The sequence below is a fragment of the Maylandia zebra genome, unplaced genomic scaffold (genome assembly GCF_041146795.1).
Source record: "Maylandia zebra isolate NMK-2024a unplaced genomic scaffold, Mzebra_GT3a scaffold11, whole genome shotgun sequence".
NCBI lineage: Eukaryota > Metazoa > Chordata > Actinopteri > Cichliformes > Cichlidae > Maylandia > Maylandia zebra.
Window position 1 is genome coordinate 1,026,480 of NW_027490041.1, and position 19,157 is coordinate 1,045,636.

General features: G+C 42.6%; 2 protein-coding genes across 3 annotated transcripts in view; both read left to right on the forward strand.

Moving 5' to 3' along the window:
• The window catches only part of LOC112433918 (protein NLRC3-like), a 255,062-nt gene that overhangs the window by 216,905 nt on the left and 19,000 nt on the right, over nt 1–19,157 (forward strand). The gene's annotated exons all lie outside the window — the stretch shown is intronic.
• Nucleotides 15,222–19,157, forward strand: part of LOC112432846 (protein NLRC3) — a 154,899-nt gene continuing 150,963 nt past the window's right edge. The window contains exon 1 of the mRNA XM_076881286.1: nt 15,222–15,232. The gene's annotated coding sequence lies outside the window, so the exon portion shown is untranslated. The remainder of the gene's footprint in view (nt 15,233–19,157) is intronic.

A 19,157-nucleotide genomic window follows, 5' to 3' on the forward strand; every position in this document is an offset into this window, starting at 1 on the left:
CAATATAGGTAATGCATCAACATGGCTGCCGTGGCTAAGTTAGGAATATTTATAATGTCATTTCCAAAACTTGCATATGATCTGCAATTTGTAGCAGATCTACTGACTGTCACAGAGCAGCTGGAGCAGTCTCAAATGCAGGTCAGTCCACTGCTGCCCCCTGTGGCCAAGTGCCATAGCTACTGCTGGATGAACTCGTGACACATGTGCACCTGTTTCTATGAACACATTGAGTCTGAGTGGCTGCACTTACACTGGTGCATTCAAACATATTGAAAGATGCCAGCAATGTGGATTGTCAAGACTCAAACTAACCATAATCGATGCCCTGGCTCTCTCTCTCTTGCTCTTCAATCTCTCTCTCTTGCTCTTCCATCTCTCTCTCCTGCTCTTCCATCTCTCTCTCTTGCTCTTCCATCTCTCTCTCTCTTGCTCTTCAATCTCTCTCTCTTGCTCTTCCATCTCTCTCTCCTGCTCTTCCATCTCTCTCTCTTGCTCTTCCATCTCTCTCTCTCTTGCTCTTCCATCTCTCTCTCCTGCTCTTCCATCTCTCTCTCTTGCTCTTCCATCTCTCTCTCTCTTGCTCTTCAATCTCTCTCTCTTGCTCTTCCATCTCTCTCTCCTGCTCTTCCATCTCTCTCTCTTGCTCTTCCATCTCTCTCTCTCTTGCTCTTCAATCTCTCTCTCTTGCTCTTCCATCTCTCTCTCTCTTGCTCTTCAATCTCTCTCTCTTGCTCTTTTATTTCTCTCTCTTCCTTTTCCTAAATCCCTCGTTTTGCACAGTCCCTGACGTGCTCTCCGTTGTTGTTTCCCTGCTAATTTTAGCATCACACGGCACAGCTTCTGTATCACGTGGTATAAGGCTCCGCCCTTGTCATTTGTTGAGCAGGAAGAGTGAGCGCTTGTTTTCATGCAGAGTACGTCCCGGATCAAAATGTGAAGTTTTACAAATCACCACTTCTTTAGTGAATATCATTTCAGTCTCAGACAATCTCGTTTCTCTTACAGAGGTTGAATGCACCTTCTGCGGATGGCGGTACCACACAGTGTGCGTGGACTTCCCCTGCACAGAAGGCAACTACAAATGCTGTGAATGCTAAATAAACAGAAACAAATGATCCCTGTTGTCTTTGCTTGATGATTGGTTTGAGTCTTGACAATCCACATTGCTGGCGTTGCATCTTTCAATGGCAGCAATGGCAGGTATCAGTGCTCAAAGCTTTTGTGTTTGTTTCCAACAAGTTGCCCACCTCGGGAAACAAAAATGTGTTCTTTTACTTGTCAGATGAACATATGAGACACTTTGACTCTTCAGTGCAGTGTGGAGCCTAACAAAGATCTGTTTTGTGTCCCAGCTGATCAGCAGGAGGAGGAGAGTCTGACGGAGCAGCAGAGGAACATTTTCAGCTACTTGGACTCAGCTCAGCCACTACAGAGGAAACAATGAGCTCAACACAGAAGGTGACAGACAGAGCAGGACCATATGACCAAAGATATTTATCACCATATACATTTGAACATTTGCCATAACGATGTAGCTGACGATAGAATTGACACCAGACAAAATACTTTACAGCTGCACAACTTTATTAAAAACCCATCAATGTATTTTCACTGAAACAAGCAGCTGTTGTTTATGTGCATTAAAGTTATATAAAAATGTAACAGTGCAAATGCAAATTCCTCGCTGACAGTTTAACCAAAAGGCGTTTCCAGTGGAAACTGGCCGACACATCCTGAGCATAACCATGTATAATATCCACTAAACTTCAGAAGAGGTTATACAGTCGTGGCCAAAAGGTTTGAGAATTGCATAAATATTGGAACCTGGAGAAGTTGCTGCTTAAGTTTTTATAATACAGATTTGTACTTTATTTCAAATTGAACCTTTAAAGGGGCATTTCTGGACTTTTAAACACCAGTATGTTCCTATAGACCAAATATTTAAAGACCAAAAATGTTCTTCTCTCCCCTTGTTCTCTCTCGTATTTCTGAGAGTGTATCATGTAACACTATAGATCAACTTAGCTCAGAATATATAAAGCATATAAACAGTTACAGCAATATGATGCAACAAACACAGCAGCTACTGATCCAAAATACTCAAAGCTTCATAGAACTGAAACCAACATTTATTTTTAGCTCCATCCTGCTGCTGATACAGACTTTAGGTTTCTGAACATTAAACTTGTTGCTGCCTTTCATAGTGTGTAACTTGAAGGCCCTGAGTACTTTCTCCTACACTGGAAACACTGGGATGATCACATTATTTGAACATTACCTAATAAGACTGATTCAGCACAGACAGTTATGTTAAACTTTCCTAGCAGTCCTTCACAAACAGGGAACAGTCTGTCTATTCTCTCCATCTGTCAGCTGCTGCTGGCTCTTCCTCCTCCTCTTCCTCACACACTGCTGAGTTTGTCCTGGTGGATCATCAGGGCTGCAAAGCCTCACAGATGATGTGCAGCAGTGGCTCCCTCAGTCTGTCCTCACTCTGGACACTTGCAGTCGTCACACATGGAAATCAAATGTGTGATAAGCTGCAGGATTCAAACACAAGTGTAACTTATAAACACATGTTCATACTTTTATTCCACAATCAGAGAGAAAGAAACAGAGAGAGAGTGCAGGACAGACAGACAGGTGACAGTCTCAGGTGTACACACTGCTACACAACAGCACCAGAGAAGCAGGATTTAGTGTTTGTGTTATTACGAGTGTAAACAAGAAGAGTTCCAGATGGTGCAGTGGACACATGTGTGACTGCTGTGATTAAAGCATCTTTCTTTCAGCTTAACGAGTGAACCGTCAGCTCGTTCAAACACACGTTAAAGTGCGTTTGGCTCGACACCACCGAACAGAGGCAGCAATATAACACAGCTAACATTAACAGTGCAGTGGATCCTGCTTGTGCCGTGATGTTCAGGACTGCAAACCGAGCAGCATCACTGACTTTCAGCTTGTTGTGTTTGTGGATATATGACTGACTTTAATTATCCACAAAATCATCACATTCTCTGTCAGATTAAGGTCGACTATTGAACGGCGTATATTTTAAAGGCTTTAAAACCAAGTTAACGCTGAAAGTACAAACATCACTAATGTCACATAACTCTGCCGACAAGGCATAGCTATGGCTATGAAATGCTCTTTGTGTATCACTTCTTCATTATGAAAGATGTCATTAATGCACTAGTAATGTCTCATCTGGAGTATTGTTCAATCATTTGGTCAGCAGCTAATAAGACAGATCTTAACAGACTTCAGTTAGTCCAGAATAAGGCGTCCAGATTAGTGTGAAGATGTTCATACTATACTAATATTGATAAAATGCATAATAACCTTTCTTGGCTTCCTGTACAGGCTAAAATATTCTATGGCTTACTTGTAGTTCTAAAGAAAGCAATTCTGTTAAACACACCACATTTATTCTGCTCAGCTGCAGTATCCAGATGAAATACATCATCATATTACACAGTTTTCAACAAGCTGCAACTTAGTAAATGCTCGAGTTAAAAGTAACGTTTTGTAAAACTGTTACATTTAGAGCAACTTTTAAGTGGAATAAGTTGCCTTAAAAAATTAGAGAATTATTCAAAACTTCAATGAACACTTAAAAGCCGATTTACAGAGCTTTTAGTTGTTGTAAATATTGTAAGACATGATTTGTTTTTGAAATTTGTGTAATGTGCCTCAATGTTATTGATATTATTATTATTGATTGCTTATATTTGAACAATTGTGAAACCTCACTGTGGATGTAAGAGTGAAATTATGTGGATATCTTGAATCCACTTTATTGTGTAATATTTTATGTGAGTATTTGACGGAAGACGAGCAACATCTGTTGTGGAAGCTAACGGGGTTCCTTTAGAATAAACAAACATAGGATTTATTATCACTGAATAATTCTGTATAAATCTATACAAATTATAGAAATATGTAATAGGAAACAACAAAATAATCTAAATTATAAAAGTGTGTGTGTGTGTGTGTGTGTGTGTGTGTGTGTGTGTGTGCATGATTTTAGTGTTTGAACAGTCATGAATTATCTTTAACAGCAGGTTGGATGTAATGTGTTAGAACTACCAGCAGGTGGGGATAAGAGACCTTTAAGGTGTTTGGTGCCACGCTCCACCTTCAGGTTTAAAACTAGTGTTAATGGAGTTTGAAGGTTGAGTTTGTTCCACGACTGCATTTCACTCACTGCCTCTGTTTGTATCTCTGTCACTGCAGGACCAACATGGAGCCAGAAGTCAGCGCTCTCAGGAGGCCGACAAACCTCACAGAAGAAAGGGAGAGAAAAAACACACCTGTGACGAGTGTGGGAAGGGTTTTACTGTGAGGGCTAAACTAAAACGGCATCAGGTCATCCACACTGGAGAGAGACCGTTCAGCTGTGACTTGTGTGGAAAGTCTTTTTCCTTGAAGCGTTCCCTAAAAACACACCAACTCATCCACAGTGGAGTTAAAGCGTACAGCTGTGATCAGTGTGGCAGAGCTTTTACTCAAAGTAGCCACTTACAGAGGCATCTAGTTACCCACTCTGGAATTAAGGCATACAGCTGTGACGAGTGTGGGAAGGGTTTTACTGTGAGGGCTAAACTAAAACAGCATCAGGTCATCCACACTGGAGAGAGACCGTTCAGCTGTGACTTGTGTGGAAAGTCTTTTTCCTTGAAGTATTACCTAAAACAACACCAACTCATCCACAGTGGAGTTAAAGCGTACAGCTGTGATCAGTGTGGCAGAGCTTTTACTCACAGTAGCAGCTTACAGAGTCATCTAGTTACCCACTCTGGAATTAAGCCATACAGCTGTGATGAGTGTGGGATGGAGTTTACTCTGAAGGCTTCACTAAAACAGCATCAGGTCATCCACACTGGAGAGAGACCGTTCAGCTGTGACTTGTGTGGAAAGTCTTTTTCCTTGAAGTATTACCTAAAACAACACCAACTCATCCACAGTGGAGTTAAAGCGTACAGCTGTGATCAGTGTGGCAGAGCTTTTACTCACAGTAGCCACTTACAGAGTCATCTAGTTACCCACTCTGGAATTAAGCCATACAGCTGTGACATCTGTGGAAAAACTTTCAGCCAGAGAGGGTACTGAAATACACACCTACGCATTCACACCAGACATGATGTGTACTGCTGTGAACAGTGTGGCAAATACTTTACAACAGTCGCACACTTACAACGACACCTGTTTACCCACACTGAGGAGAGACCTTATCAATGTGACCTGTGTGAGAAGACTTTTAAATCTCCACGTCACCTGAGACAACACCAACAGATCCACACCAGAAAGAGACTCTACAAGTGCAGCTACTGTGAGGTATGTATTTATATTGTTATCTTGTCATTTTAGCCTGACTGTTTGGAACAACTCTGCTCATTAAACTGTGTTAGCATGTTAGCAATTCTACTGCATGGAAAAGCAGCTCTGAGTGATTATTCAGATTTTCCTTTCAGTTATGATTTTAGTATTACTGTAGTATTATGGTGGTAGTATTGTAGTTATTGCAGCCCAGTAAACTGAGTGTGTTAACTGAAACAGTCAAATGTAGTTGGACGTCTGCAGAGATGCTCTTTATTTCAGGCGACGTTCAGGATACAAATGTTGAAGGACTGACTTACACTGTCTTTGTGTCTTTGTTTAGAAGCAGAGCGACACAGATGGATTCAGTTCTCAACCCTGTCATCACTGTGGTGGTGGGAAAGACTTTCATTGTGACCTCTGTGGAAAAACTTTCAGTCGGCAAAAGACCCTAAAAGTACATCAACGTAGACACACTGGAGACAAACTGAAATACTGCAAAGAATGTGGGAGAAGCTTCACCACATCACATCACTTAAAACGACATGAACTGATTCACAGTGGGGTTAAAAAGCACCTCTGTGATCAGTGTGGGTCATCCTTCACCACTGCAGGTCAGCTTAAATCACACAAAGGAGTCCACACAGGAGAGAAACCACACAAGTGCAGACACTGTGACAGAAGCTTCTCACATTCAGGTAGTCGTAACATTCATGAACGTGCACACATGGAAGGAAACTACAGCTGTGACCAGTGTGACAAGAGCTTCAGGAATCTCAGTTCATACTCTGCACACAAACGATCCCACGTTACTAATAAACTGTTTCACTGTTACCAATGTGCCCAAACATTCACCTCATTGTCTGCTCTGTGCAAACATCAGCGCGATCACTCAGGGCTGAAATCACTCCCATCACTGGATCACAGTGAATCTGAAGACACAGAAAGATCCTCTGGTTTCTGTGTCAGACTCAAAAAGCTTGAGATCAGGCTCCACAGAGTTCAGATAGAATCTCCTGTAAAAATCTGATGAGGCAGCTGTGAATCAAACTCTTCCCCTAGTTCCATTTTAAGCTTTCAAAACTGTCCTACTGTAGAGTTCATGTCAAGTGGTTAGATTTCTTTTCATCAGTTGGTTGAAAACTGTTTCCTATTATAAAGTTTTTGTTTTAATGTATTTTGATGCACATAAATGTTTTCTTGTTCAGGTTCTTTATGTTATTGAATCTTGCAAATGTTAAATAAAAAATTCAAATGTTAAATATCTTCACTGATGGTTTAAATAAACTGTCCTTTCAGCTTTAGCTCCTAATTTATTCATTATTTATGGATGTAGCACAGCAGCCGTCTCTTGATTAACACATGGAGGGCTCCGGATCTGATGGTGTCGTCTCCCTAATTTGCCCACTCAGTAAATCTCACTCATGGCCAAGAAATTGAAATAAACCTTGTTTCCCTGCTGGATAGTGATCCACTGTAACTCTGCTCCTCCTTCCTGTTTAGGATTTCTGTGGCTGAAGTAAAATTCCCTCCATCCATCACTTATCCCAGCTAACCCAAAGTGAAATAAAGTTTTGCTCATCTTAAAAAAGCATTACAATAATGGGCATTACCAATGCAAACTGAATGATACAGAAGATGTAAGAAGAGACTTTGATCAGTTAATAAAGCTCATGGTCTGGATTCATTGTGGCTGCTACACAGATACTTCTGGGTCACTTCTCTCAGTTAGGAACCTTCCTCACCAAACTGACTGTTGGACCACACCCCTGGTTTCATGAGAAATTGTTTCAGCCATGATTTCTCTTCCTGTATTTCAGAGTAAAGACTGAAGTGACAAATGGAAGCATGTTTAAAAAACACAATGTGAGAGAGACGTTGAGGTCCTTAGAAGTTACCCTGGGTTTTTCTGTCACCCTGCTAGATGTTACACACCTTGTTATTGGACTGATTTCTACTGCTGGACTACTCCTGCGGAGAGTAACAATACTCTTACTAATTAGCTTTCTGTATAATATTGGTGACGCTGAGCACGTTTCCAAGGCTACCGTCTGTCGGGCAGTCAGGAATGTTACAGTTGCACTGAAACGTCTCCTGTACTCGTTTGTGGTGTTCCCCGGTCACAGACCCACAAGATTCATCAAAGAGGGATGCCACAAAATTGCAGGTATCAGGATGACCAAAACTTAATTCATGATGTGGTGATACTTGAACTACTACTTAAATTTTACATTTATTTTCAGGGTTCCCAGGCGTGATTGGCTGTACAGACGGCACTCGCATTCCAATCATTGCTCCTCCAGTAAATGAAGGAGACTATGTGAACAGGAAGTCTTTCCACAGCATTAATGTACAGGTACATAGTTCCCTGTAGCATTTCAAACTAACAAATTATTTCATTATAGTAATGGATGCTAATTTGTGTTCTCTGCACTGTGAAGATCATATGTGATGCTGCCAACATTATCACAAATGTGGAAGCCAAGTGGCCAGGCTCTGTCCATGACTCACAAATATTCCGTGAATGTACACTGAGCACAAAATTTGGACATGGTGAGTTGAGAATACTTTAAAATATATAAAGACCAATTGCTTCAGGGACATTTGAACTGAAGTGTATCCTTCTGTCTTAGGAGAGTTCACTGGCTACTTGCTTGGTGATAGGGGGTATCCATGTTTACCCTATTTGCTTACCCCTTACCCTGACCCTGAACCGGGCCCACAGCAGCGATATAATCTGGCTAATTGCAGGACACGAGCCAGAGTTGAAATGACTATCGGAATGCTTAAGGCCCGGTTCCAGTGCCTGCAAAGACTCAGGGTCACCCCAGAAAGGGCATGTGACATTATTGTGGCATGTGTGATTCTTCACAACATTGCCACAATTAGAGGAGAACACTGTCCTTCTGAACCAAACATCAGCAGTGATCCAAACCATGAACATCCTGACCCTCCCACGGACATACAAGATGGAAGAGCAGTCAGAGACACCATATGTCACAATCATTTCTTTTGACCCATCACCTCAACATGTTGAAAGAAGAATAAACAGATTTTTTGTTCAACTGGCTTTATTGGTCGCCTGTGTTTCCTGTACACAAAGTATTAAAAGATGTAAACCTCATAAAGTGTCTCTGTTGCTTCCTCCTCTGTAACAGCTGTCAATGTTTCTTCATTATTTTCCTGTAGTAAAGAAATAGACAACATTGCTGTTCTACTGTAAACTCATATAATCTGTGGAGTATTACTCACAACTGCATGTTGGTCTGGCTCAACAGGAGGCTGCACCAGATGCAGTACACCATCACCATCAACTGATAGAATATGAGGTCTATACAGGTCACTTATAACTTACAAGGGACCAAATGGCAATTAACAAACATACCAATCACCTTACACTTCATTGTCATTATGCTCTCAAAGACAACCAAGACTGAGGGAAGGCAAAATCAGTCGGAAAATAACTTGACTACAAAATAATCCACTATGGTAAAAAGTTTATCAAATGAATGAGTAGCACTGCAAAGGTGACTGTGAAGAAAGGATGTATGCACATCATGTATTATTTTGAATTTACCCCCTATGTAGGCACTTGTGTCTTGCGGGGTTATTGACTCAGAGGATGTCCCCGCAGAGATGTCTTCGGCCACAGGGCGCCCACTGTTTTGGCTGAGGGCCAACTGCTGAGCCTCTGTGAGTGGTGGTGGTGGAGGACCCCCACCTGTTTTTCGGGCCTCCGCTTTTTTTCTGTTGGCTATAACGGGCCACATTTGAGCATACAGAGTAAGCAAATATGTACTTGTAATGTGCTCAGATAATTTCAATAAGTGCTTACAGAAAGAAAATTAATGTAGCCTCTAACTGCAATTGATTTACATCGGACAAACAGACCAAGCACTATGGCTCATAATACAATTACACCTTACCTGTTTGGACTATATTTTTATATTTCATTTTTACTTGCTGCCAGGCACGTTTGGGGCCTGTTGGGTTGCACCTGCGCTCACATCACATCACAAAATAAAATGTATAAAATAACAAATAAAATAACATATGATAAAATAACGTGTTAAATGGGTGGAAATCCCTCGATCAATGTTTAAATTAACACTCACGCATTGACTCTGTCGGCTATGTTTTGCCATGCATGCTTCCTTTCTTTTGCAGCTGAGCCTGTGTTACTTTTTTCCGCGGAATTTGCATGTTATCGGCATATGCTGCCATCAGAATTTCGGCCTCAAGCGCTGTGACATACATTGACCGCGCCTTCTTTCCCTCCGTCTCCATGGTGACTCGCTTAATCTGTGCTCCGCTTATCAGGGCTTTATGTATCCTCGTGCGCGCGCTTCACTTGGGGTTAAAGCAACTCCGCGTTGACTGAACTACTTGTTATCAGCCTTTCTGAAACCGAATATTCCGAGTTGGACAGTTCGGGGTTACTCAACCCTGAGTATCGTTTTTCACTCTGAGTTTTCCAAACCGGCTTCCTGAAACAGGGCCCAGATCAGGAAGTGAGACGTTTGTATTTACATAAAATAAAACCAATGAGATGATTTGATGATTGGCTGAATCCACTCTGGTTATCAGTCAGTAACTCTGCACTCAAACATTTGTCTTTGATAAACAGTTTAAAACGATCTGAATGAAACTTTGGATCCAACATCACTGGTGGAACAATGATCGTCCCTTTAACTGGAAACAGATGAAACCAGTTTCTTCTTCAGAAGCCGACATTCAGGTTTTACTGAGTGACGTCAAAACAACATGAAGCTGCTCCAGCTCAGTTCAGGGTCACTGCAAACAGAGATAATCAGAAGTAAATACAGACTCTCTCACACACCATCAATATTTAAGGATGTTTTCACTGCGGTTTAAATCCTACATATACTTGATGTTGATGCAGGAGTAAAGCCTCTCAGAATCAAACACATTTAAGCCTCTGTGACTCAGGACTGTGTGAAGTGCACAATCGAACACTTTTTAATCTGTTTCAAGTTAAACACAATGAAGTGTTCAAAGGAAAAACATGTTACTATGTGAATCCTGCTTGATGGACCAGAGCAGAGCCTCCCTCTGTGCTCTGTTCATCACTCTGTCAGTCTGAGTTATTCATGAAGCACAAGCAGCTGATGATAAGCTGGTTAATGTTGGCACACACACACACTGTGACACTGTCAGACATGAGGAAGTGTGCAGGTAAACTCTGCTCAGAAATGACAATGAGGAGGTACACAGACTGATGGAGCTCATAGAGTGAGACGTTTATTTTACATGAAGTAAACCTGATGTATGATCAGGGGCCCGTTCTTCGTACGTCGCTTACTACATCCAAGATCAAATGACACATCCAAGATCAAATCATCGCGCTAACCGTGAGCTCGCTAATCCGGTTCCCCGAACACACCTGCTGTTGACGATTACTACAGCTGGACGCAGTAATGTGACATCACTGGGTGTCGTAAAAGGGGCTACGCATCGATAGTAGAAACATTGATCGGCAACCCTCTGATTGGTCGGCGAAAATGTCGACGGAGCGCGCTCGGCTCGGTATTTTTCGGCAGCAGAGCAAGAACTCTTGAGTGAGGGATTTCAGGAGTTTCAGAGTTTAATCAGAACGCAAGGGAACACTGCAAAGGCTGCAAAAGCAAGGAGCGAGGGCTGGCAGGAAGTTGCTGACAAATTAAACTCGTAAGTAATTTAATAATAACAATAATAATGGAGTGGATTGATATAGCGCTTTTCAAGGCACCCAAAGCGCTGTACAATGCCACTATTCAGTCACTCTCACATTCACACACTGGGGGAGGCAGCTACAGTTGTAGCCACAGCTGCCCTGGGGCAGACTGACAGAAGCCAGGCTGCCATATCGCGCCATCGGCCCCTCTGGCCAACACCAGTAGGCGGTAGGGTAGATTTATTATATTACACTATATTATCCAATATTATATTACATTATATTATAATATGTTATATTTTATCCTCTGTCACATTAGAGCCACGACAGGACCCACTAGAACATGGGAACAGGTAAAAGTGAAATATAAGAATATTCTACAGAATGGTAATATTTATCACTTATATTGCTTTTAGTCTCTTGGAAAGAGACCCTGGAATAATCTGTTTGTTTATAACAGCAACCAAGAAAAGGGCAGAGCAACAAAAGATAGGTGGTGGTCCTGCACCCCCTCGTCAACAAGTTGGTTAAGTAAATAATACCCTCACGGGAAAATCGATATCTCTCTATGAGCACACTGTCGCGCTGAGCTAAAGGATCCTGTCTGTCCCGCAATGTACGCTGAATTCTGAGGACTCTCCTTATCAATCTTGCACCTTCCGCAATGGGTGGCTCGCGTATACGGACAGGACATGGCTGCGACAGACTTCCCAAATCCACCTTCGCTTTTATAGCCGTGGTCTCTCATCTTGATTACACGAAGTAATTTACAATTACTACTCTGAAATATGAATTACATCTGTAATAATCACATACATGTAATAGAATGTTAATAGTACATTTCCCTTTTTTAGGAAATGACCTGTGTGAAATCAATAAATGGATCAGGTGCTGCATTGTCTTTAGTTACATTGATGTTATTTATTTATGGTGAAACAGTGGTGGAATATCGCTGTTGCTTTCGTATGAATGACGCGGACATACCTGCGTGGCCGCGATCTAATCCTGTTTACATAAAGTAAGCCTGCTCCCGAGCAGGTTTACGCTTACGGCTCTGTTGCTATGACAGCAAGTCCCGGATGAGCTTCGGGGAACCGACTGATCCAGGATCACGCGAAATCGTCAACAATCTAATCCGGCTAACCTACTTAGCGAGGTACGAAGAACGGGCCCCTGATCTGTGGATCAAACTGATGTGTTTAATAACCTGTTGTTTAGGGCTGGGCGATATGGCCTCAAATCCATATCACGATATATTCTTCTGTATAACATATTTTCCACACTTAAAATCCTTTAATTTCCTCAAAAATCGAGAGTGTGCCTTATGTATGAATTCTGGTTGTGCTTACTGACCTCGAACCGATTTTGGCTGCAGAAATCTGTTAAAAATGTTTTAGTACAACTTTGGTAAGCAGCACTGCTTGATGGATCGTCAGAGCATTACGGCTGCCGTAGTGAGGAGCTTCACGGAGGAATCTGGGTCCAAAACTCCGACAGCTTCAGGTACCAAAGTCAAACGAACACAAAGAGTTAAAAATGGTCTAAATTCTTTCATCTTTAATTAAATCATCAGCGTTGCTGCTTTACCAGGTGTAACAATTAAGTTTAACATCCAGGTAGGGCTGCTCAATTAATCGAATTTTAATCTCGATTACGATCTGGGCTTTCAACGATCATTAAAAATGACTGAGCCGATTATTAGCCCCTCCCTCGTGCTTTACTCTCGCGCTGCTCCGTGTGGCAAATCGAGCGCACTTCTCTGCATTTCAAACACGTGTCACAACAATTAAGAGCAGCGGCCCCCGACCTTTTTTGCTCCACGGACCGGTTTATGCCGGACAATATTTTCACGGGCCGGCCATTAAGGTGTCGCGGATAAATACAACAAAATAAAACTAGTGCCGGTACCGAAAAAAAGAAAATTTATTCATAACACACGTGAAAAGACCCAGGAAAACCAAGTCAACGATAAAAACGATAACAAAATAACATGGAAAACCGATAAAAACCCTGAAAACTATACATTTCACACCTGAGCCTCAACTCTCGCGGCCCGGTACCAAGCGACTCACCGACCGGGACCGGTCCGAGGCCCGGGGGTTGGGGACCGCTGATTAAGAGGACCCGAGGGAAGCTCGGAAAGCCAAGCAGAAGTTATTTGGAGAGGAGAGTGACTGCTGTTGGTTGAAAAGAGGTAAAAAAAACTTCAGTGGTTTGGAAACATGGGTTCAGTCAGACGTGGATCAAGTAGACTGTGTGTAAACTTTGCTACGGTGTCATAGCTGCACCACAGAGCAACACTGCAAAGTTCACTAAACATAGATGTTTACATTTTTTATTTATTTTTTTATATTGCAAACATTTGCACTGTTATCAGTATTTGCACACTATTTAATATTATTTTTTGACAACCTTTAAAGTCATTATTCAACACATTGTTATTGTTAAATAAATATTGTCAAATAATCGAGATCTCAATTTCAATGAAAATAACCGTGATTATCATTTTTGCCATAATCGAGCAGCCCTACATCCAGGCATCCATGAAAACAGAATTTATTCAATTTAACTGAGTTAGAAGTTAACAGGAAGTTAGCTCGCTAGTTTCCACCTAAACATTTCATAGCATATTCTGACTGAGAGATTTTTGAAACTAATTCAAACGTACAGCTCTGCTATCACTTCCAACATAAATGAAGACTAAACAGCAGTGACGTTTGCAGGGTTACTGAAGTTGGACTACCTGGTATATAATGTTGTGCTACATGACTGCTAGCGACACAGCTATGTTAGCATAACATTAGCACAGTGAAGCTGGAGGATGAATGCTAACTTTTTGGCTTTCGCCATATTTCAATAGTGCTTCATCTCTTTGTTATGACTGTCGCCCGCCATAATTGCAGATGATAATTGTTGTAGCTGCTGCGATGCTTTCGACCAAAACAGGCGCAGCTTGATGACATCATCAACATGCGGTATAGTCACAATCTCTATCGTTGGCCAAATTTATATCGTTTCTATCGTATATCGTTTCTATGGCCCACCCCTACTGTTGTTACTGTTGATCAGCTGAGATCAGCTGTGCTACAAACTGGAACTCTGCTGAACTGGATTTACTCGTTTCGTGAACTTTTAAGAACGAATGCTTCCTTGGCTGAAAGCAGTGAACATAATTTAAAAAACAGCTTTACTTGCACATAAATCTGTCAGTAAAGTCTGGATAATAAATTCTGGTGGTGTTATAGGTTCTCTTGGTCAGCTTGGTGTTGGTTTGGCTCCTGCACAAAACAGTTTGCTCTCATATTTGACACTGACAGGAACAAAGAGTAAAAAACACGACAACCAAACTAAAAAAGAGAGACGAGTTAAAGCAGAAGATATTTTGTGTGTCAGAACATGTGATCCTCACCAAGAGAGAAAAGCTCTGATTATTGTTGCTGAACTGTGATGGTGAACAGTCTCCTCTGTTGATCCCAGTGTGACTGAAGTCCGTGTGATGAGTGAGGACTGAGCCTGTGTTGGTCGATCGTCTCTAAACAGGATGTGAAGCATCAGTTCAGTCGTATTAAAGCCCTGAATAAACAGTCCTTCTGGATCCACTGTCTGTGTTTGGCTCCTCATCTTCAAAGACTCAACACAAGATGTTGGTCACATCAACATAAAACACAGGATTTGCTGCAGATGTTGAAGTGTGTTCTCCATATGAGAGAAGCTGCTGATCGTGTTTGTATGTTAGCACCTGTAGGATCGATGAACAGCTCTGACTCAGTTCACTAACCAGGCTCAGGGGAATAACTGGGATATTTCCCCAACAGAGACGTCCTGCTGGGATCGTTTTCCTGCTCTACACTCTGGTGTTTCTGCTCAAAGAACAAGAAAATGAATTTCCATGAGCCTACAGATCGTGGACTTCTTTGAGAAACTTAAAGAAGACGCTTTTCTTTCCTTAGATTGAACTTAAACAAAGGATTTGAGGAGCAGAAAAGTTTTTAAAGAGAAATTAAACATATTAATAAATATTCTGATTATTTTACGTTATTTAGGTGTTTAGGTTATTTTTCTGTTTTCTGTCACACGTCTGCTCTCGTGTCGTTATCAACAGTGTATCAATGCATTCCTGTGGGTGGAGACAGAAACACACACCCAAAAAGAGCTCAGAGCAAGAATAAAAGAGGAGGAGACAGGATCAGAGTGGGACAGTGGAGCTTGTTGTTGGTGTCTCTGTGTGAAGAAACTGTAAGTTTGCTTTGTTTCCTCCTTTAACAGTTTGTTTGTTTCTGTGATGTTTGGACCTGATGTCCTCCATCACACCGACACTCTCTCTCCCCTCTGTTCCATATGTGACAGAGGGGAGAGAGTCTCTCACTCAGAGAACCAAGGTTACAATGTAACCACACGTTCCGCTCTTGTGTTTGAATCCTCATGATTATAGATTATTGATTGGCTGGAATCAAACAGTTTGAAGAACATTTATTCGTGTGGCAGTTTCAGCTGCTGCTCACAAATCTGATAACAGGAACAAGTTAGTTCCACGAGGAAGACGTTCGTCTGGGCGCGTTGGCCTCGTCGGTCATGTGACCGTGTTACTGTTCGGGCTCAAACTGATACGAGTGGTTTAGCAGGTGTGACAGGACGATGCTGCACAGCCTCATTGTTCAGGTGTGAGTCAGACTCTGAGTCTTTATACAGTCCTGTTTAACAACATGTTGTTCCTGTTGATGCGTCACAGAGATCAGCTGTGCTAAACTCTGCTGCGTGCAGCTACTAGTTTCTCTAGTTTGGTGATGGAAACGTCGATGAGACTGTTTCCATCACCAAACATCACGAGGAACACCTCTGAGTCTGATTCTGACTCTGTGCATAAAACCACAAATATCCCTTCATGTCTGTTCATCTGATTCTGTAATGTGAGAAACTTTGATGTCTGAATTTTGTTCTATCATTAAAGGATGTTGGCTGCTGTGTTTGCACATGCTCAGTGTGACAGGATGTTGGCTGCTGTGTTTGCACATGCTCAGTGTGACAGGATGTTGGCTGCTGTGTTTGCACATGCTCAGTGTGACAGGATGGTGGCTGCTGTGTTTGCACATGCTCAGTGTGACAGGATGTTGGCTGCTGTGTTTGCACATGCTCAGTGTGACAGGATGTTGGCTGCTGTGTTTGCACATGCTCAGTGTGACAGGATGTTGGCTGCTGTGTTTGCACATGCTCAGTGTGACAGGATGGTGGCTGCTGTGTTTGCACATGCTCAGTGTGACAGGATGGTGGCTGCTGTGTTTGCACATGCTCAGTGTGACAGGATGTTGGCTGCTGTGCTTGCACATGCTCAGTGTGACAGGATGTTGGCTGCTGTGCTTGCACATGCTCAGTGTGACAGGATGGTGGCTGCTGTGTTTGCACATGCTCAGTGTGACAGGATGTTGGCTGCTGTGCTTGCACATGCTCAGTTTGACAGGATGTTGGCTGCTGTGTTTGCACATGCTCAGTGTGACAGGATGTTGGCTGCTGTGCTTGCACATGCTCAGTGTGACAGGATGTTGGCTGCTGTGTTTGCACATGCTCAGTGTGACAGGATGTTGGCTGCTGTGTTTGCACATGCTCAGTGTGACAGGATGTTGGCTGCTCTGTTTGCACATGCTCAGTGTGACAGGATGTTGGCTGCTGTGCTTGCACATGCTCAGTGTGACAGGATGGTGGCTGCTGTGTTTGCACATGCTCAGTGTGACAGGATGTTGGCTGCTGTGTTTGCACATGCTCAGTTTGACAGGATGTTGGCTGCTGTGTTTGCACATGCTCAGTGTGACAGGATGTTGGCTGCTGTGCTTGCACATGCTCAGTGTGACAGGATGTTGGCTGCTGTGTTTGCACATGCTCAGTGTGACAGGATGTTGGCTGCTGTGTTTGCACATGCTCAGTGTGACAGGATGTTGGCTGCTCTGTTTGCACATGCTCAGTGTGACAGGATGTTGGCTGCTGTGAAAGCTGAATGCTCTGTGGTTAGAAGTGATGTCACACATTAGGATAACTGTGCTCGCTCTCTGTCAGAGTAACAGAGAGCGAGCAATTTGACCACATGACCCTCAGTACACAGCATGATGTGCGCTGTAAACAGGAAGTAGAGGAGCAGGACTGAGGTAAACCTCTGAGGGATCAAACTGAGACTGAGCTCCAGATGTTTCCACATGTTTCTGCTCTGCGTGTGTTTGATGATTATTTCAGGTATAGATGATGGAATATGGCCAGTCTGATGTGAGCCTGCTTCTCTGACAGCTCCTCACCTCTCTGTGCTGCCCCCTGCTGGCTCTGATCATTACTGACTGAGTCCTTGCTGCCACTTTATTAGGTACAGCTTGCTAACACAGGCTCAGACCTGCTTTGCCTTCAGAGCTGCCTTAAATCTTCATGGCTCAGATTCAGCGAAGTGCTGGAAACATCCCTTAGAAATATGGTATCTAATCAGATTCTTACTCTGGATGGCATTACCTTGGCCTCCAGTAACGCGGTGAGGAACCTTGGAGTCATTTTTGACCAGGACATGTCCTTCAACGCACATATTAAACAAATATGTAAGACTGCTTTCTTCCATTTGTGCAACATCTCTAAAGTTAGAAATATCCTGTCTCAGAGTGACGCTGAAAAACTAGTTCATGCATTTATTACTTCCAGGCTGGACTACTGTAATTCATTATTATCAGGATGTCCTAAAAACTCACTGAAAAGCCTTCAGCTAATCCAAAATGCTGCAGCAAGAGTCCTGACAGGGACTAGAAAGAGAGAGCATATTTCTCCTGTTTTGGCTTCCCTTCATTGGCTTCCTGTTAAATCCAGAATTGAATTCAAAATCCTGCTCCTCACATACAAGGTCTTAAATAATCAGGCCCCATCTTATCTTAATGACCTTGTAGTACCATATCACCCTATTAGAGCGCTCCGCTCTCGCTCTGCAGGCCTACTTGTTGTTCCTAGAGTATTTAAAAGTAGAATGGGAGGGAGAGCCTTCAGTTTTCAGGCCCCTCTTCTGTGGAACCAGCTTCCAGTTTGGATTCGGGAGACAGACACTATCTCTACTTTTAAGATTAGGCTTAAAACTTTCCTTTTTTCTAAAGCATATAGTTAGGGCTGGACCAGGTGACCCTGAATCCTCCCTTTGTTATGCTGCAATAGATGTAGGCTGCCGGGGGATTCCCATGATGCATTGAGTTTTTCCTTTCCAGTCACCTTTCTCACTCACTATGTATTAATAGACCTCTCTGCATTGAATCATATGTGTTATTAACCTCTGTCTCTCTTCCACAGCATGTCTTTATCCTGTCTTCCTTCTCTCACCCCAACCGGTCGCAGCAGATGGCCCCGCCCCTCCCTGAGCCTGGTTCTGCCGGAGGTTTCTTCCTGTTAAAAGGGAGTTTTTCCTTCCCACTGTCGCCAAAGTGCTTGCTCATAGGGGGTCATATGATTGTTGGGTTTTTCTCTGTATCTATGAAGCGCCTTGAGGCGACTTTTGTTGTGATTTGGCGCTATATAAATAAAATTGAATTGAATTGAATTGAATCCCTCAGAGTCATGTGATCAGTGACGTCTGCTTTCAGCACTGACAGATAGACAGGATATATAATAATAATAATCAAATGCTGATTTTTTTTCAGCCCTTTGTCTGAATGCTAATCCAGCTGTGTGTGTTTGTAATGACAGTAAATAAATGTCAGACTTACAGCTCCTGCTTTACTGCATTAAAGTGATCAGATGAGTTCAGCACTTTGACATGGATGGTAGTGAAAGCAGGAAATGACAAATGTAGCACAGCAGCAGCGTTTAACAGAAACTCTGGGATGAACATCATTCATAGAACAGCTTCCAGCTTCTTTTGCTCGGCTACAGTTTGGATGGATTTGCATTTAAAGATGCAACAAGACTAAAATGGTTAGGGTCAGGAGGTCAAAGGTCAGAGCTCCTGTGGGTCTGAGGGCGGCCTCACGCTGGAGAAGGATGAAGGAGTCTGACCTGAGCCAGTGTTTGACATGAACACATCAGCACTGCTGTCAGTGAGCCTAACGACAGCCGTTAGCATCATTTCAGTGTTTCAGTCATAAAAACACTTCCTGTCTCTGTGGTGGTTACAGTGACATCATGCAGTTTGTGCTTTGACCTCCAGAGGGCGACAAAT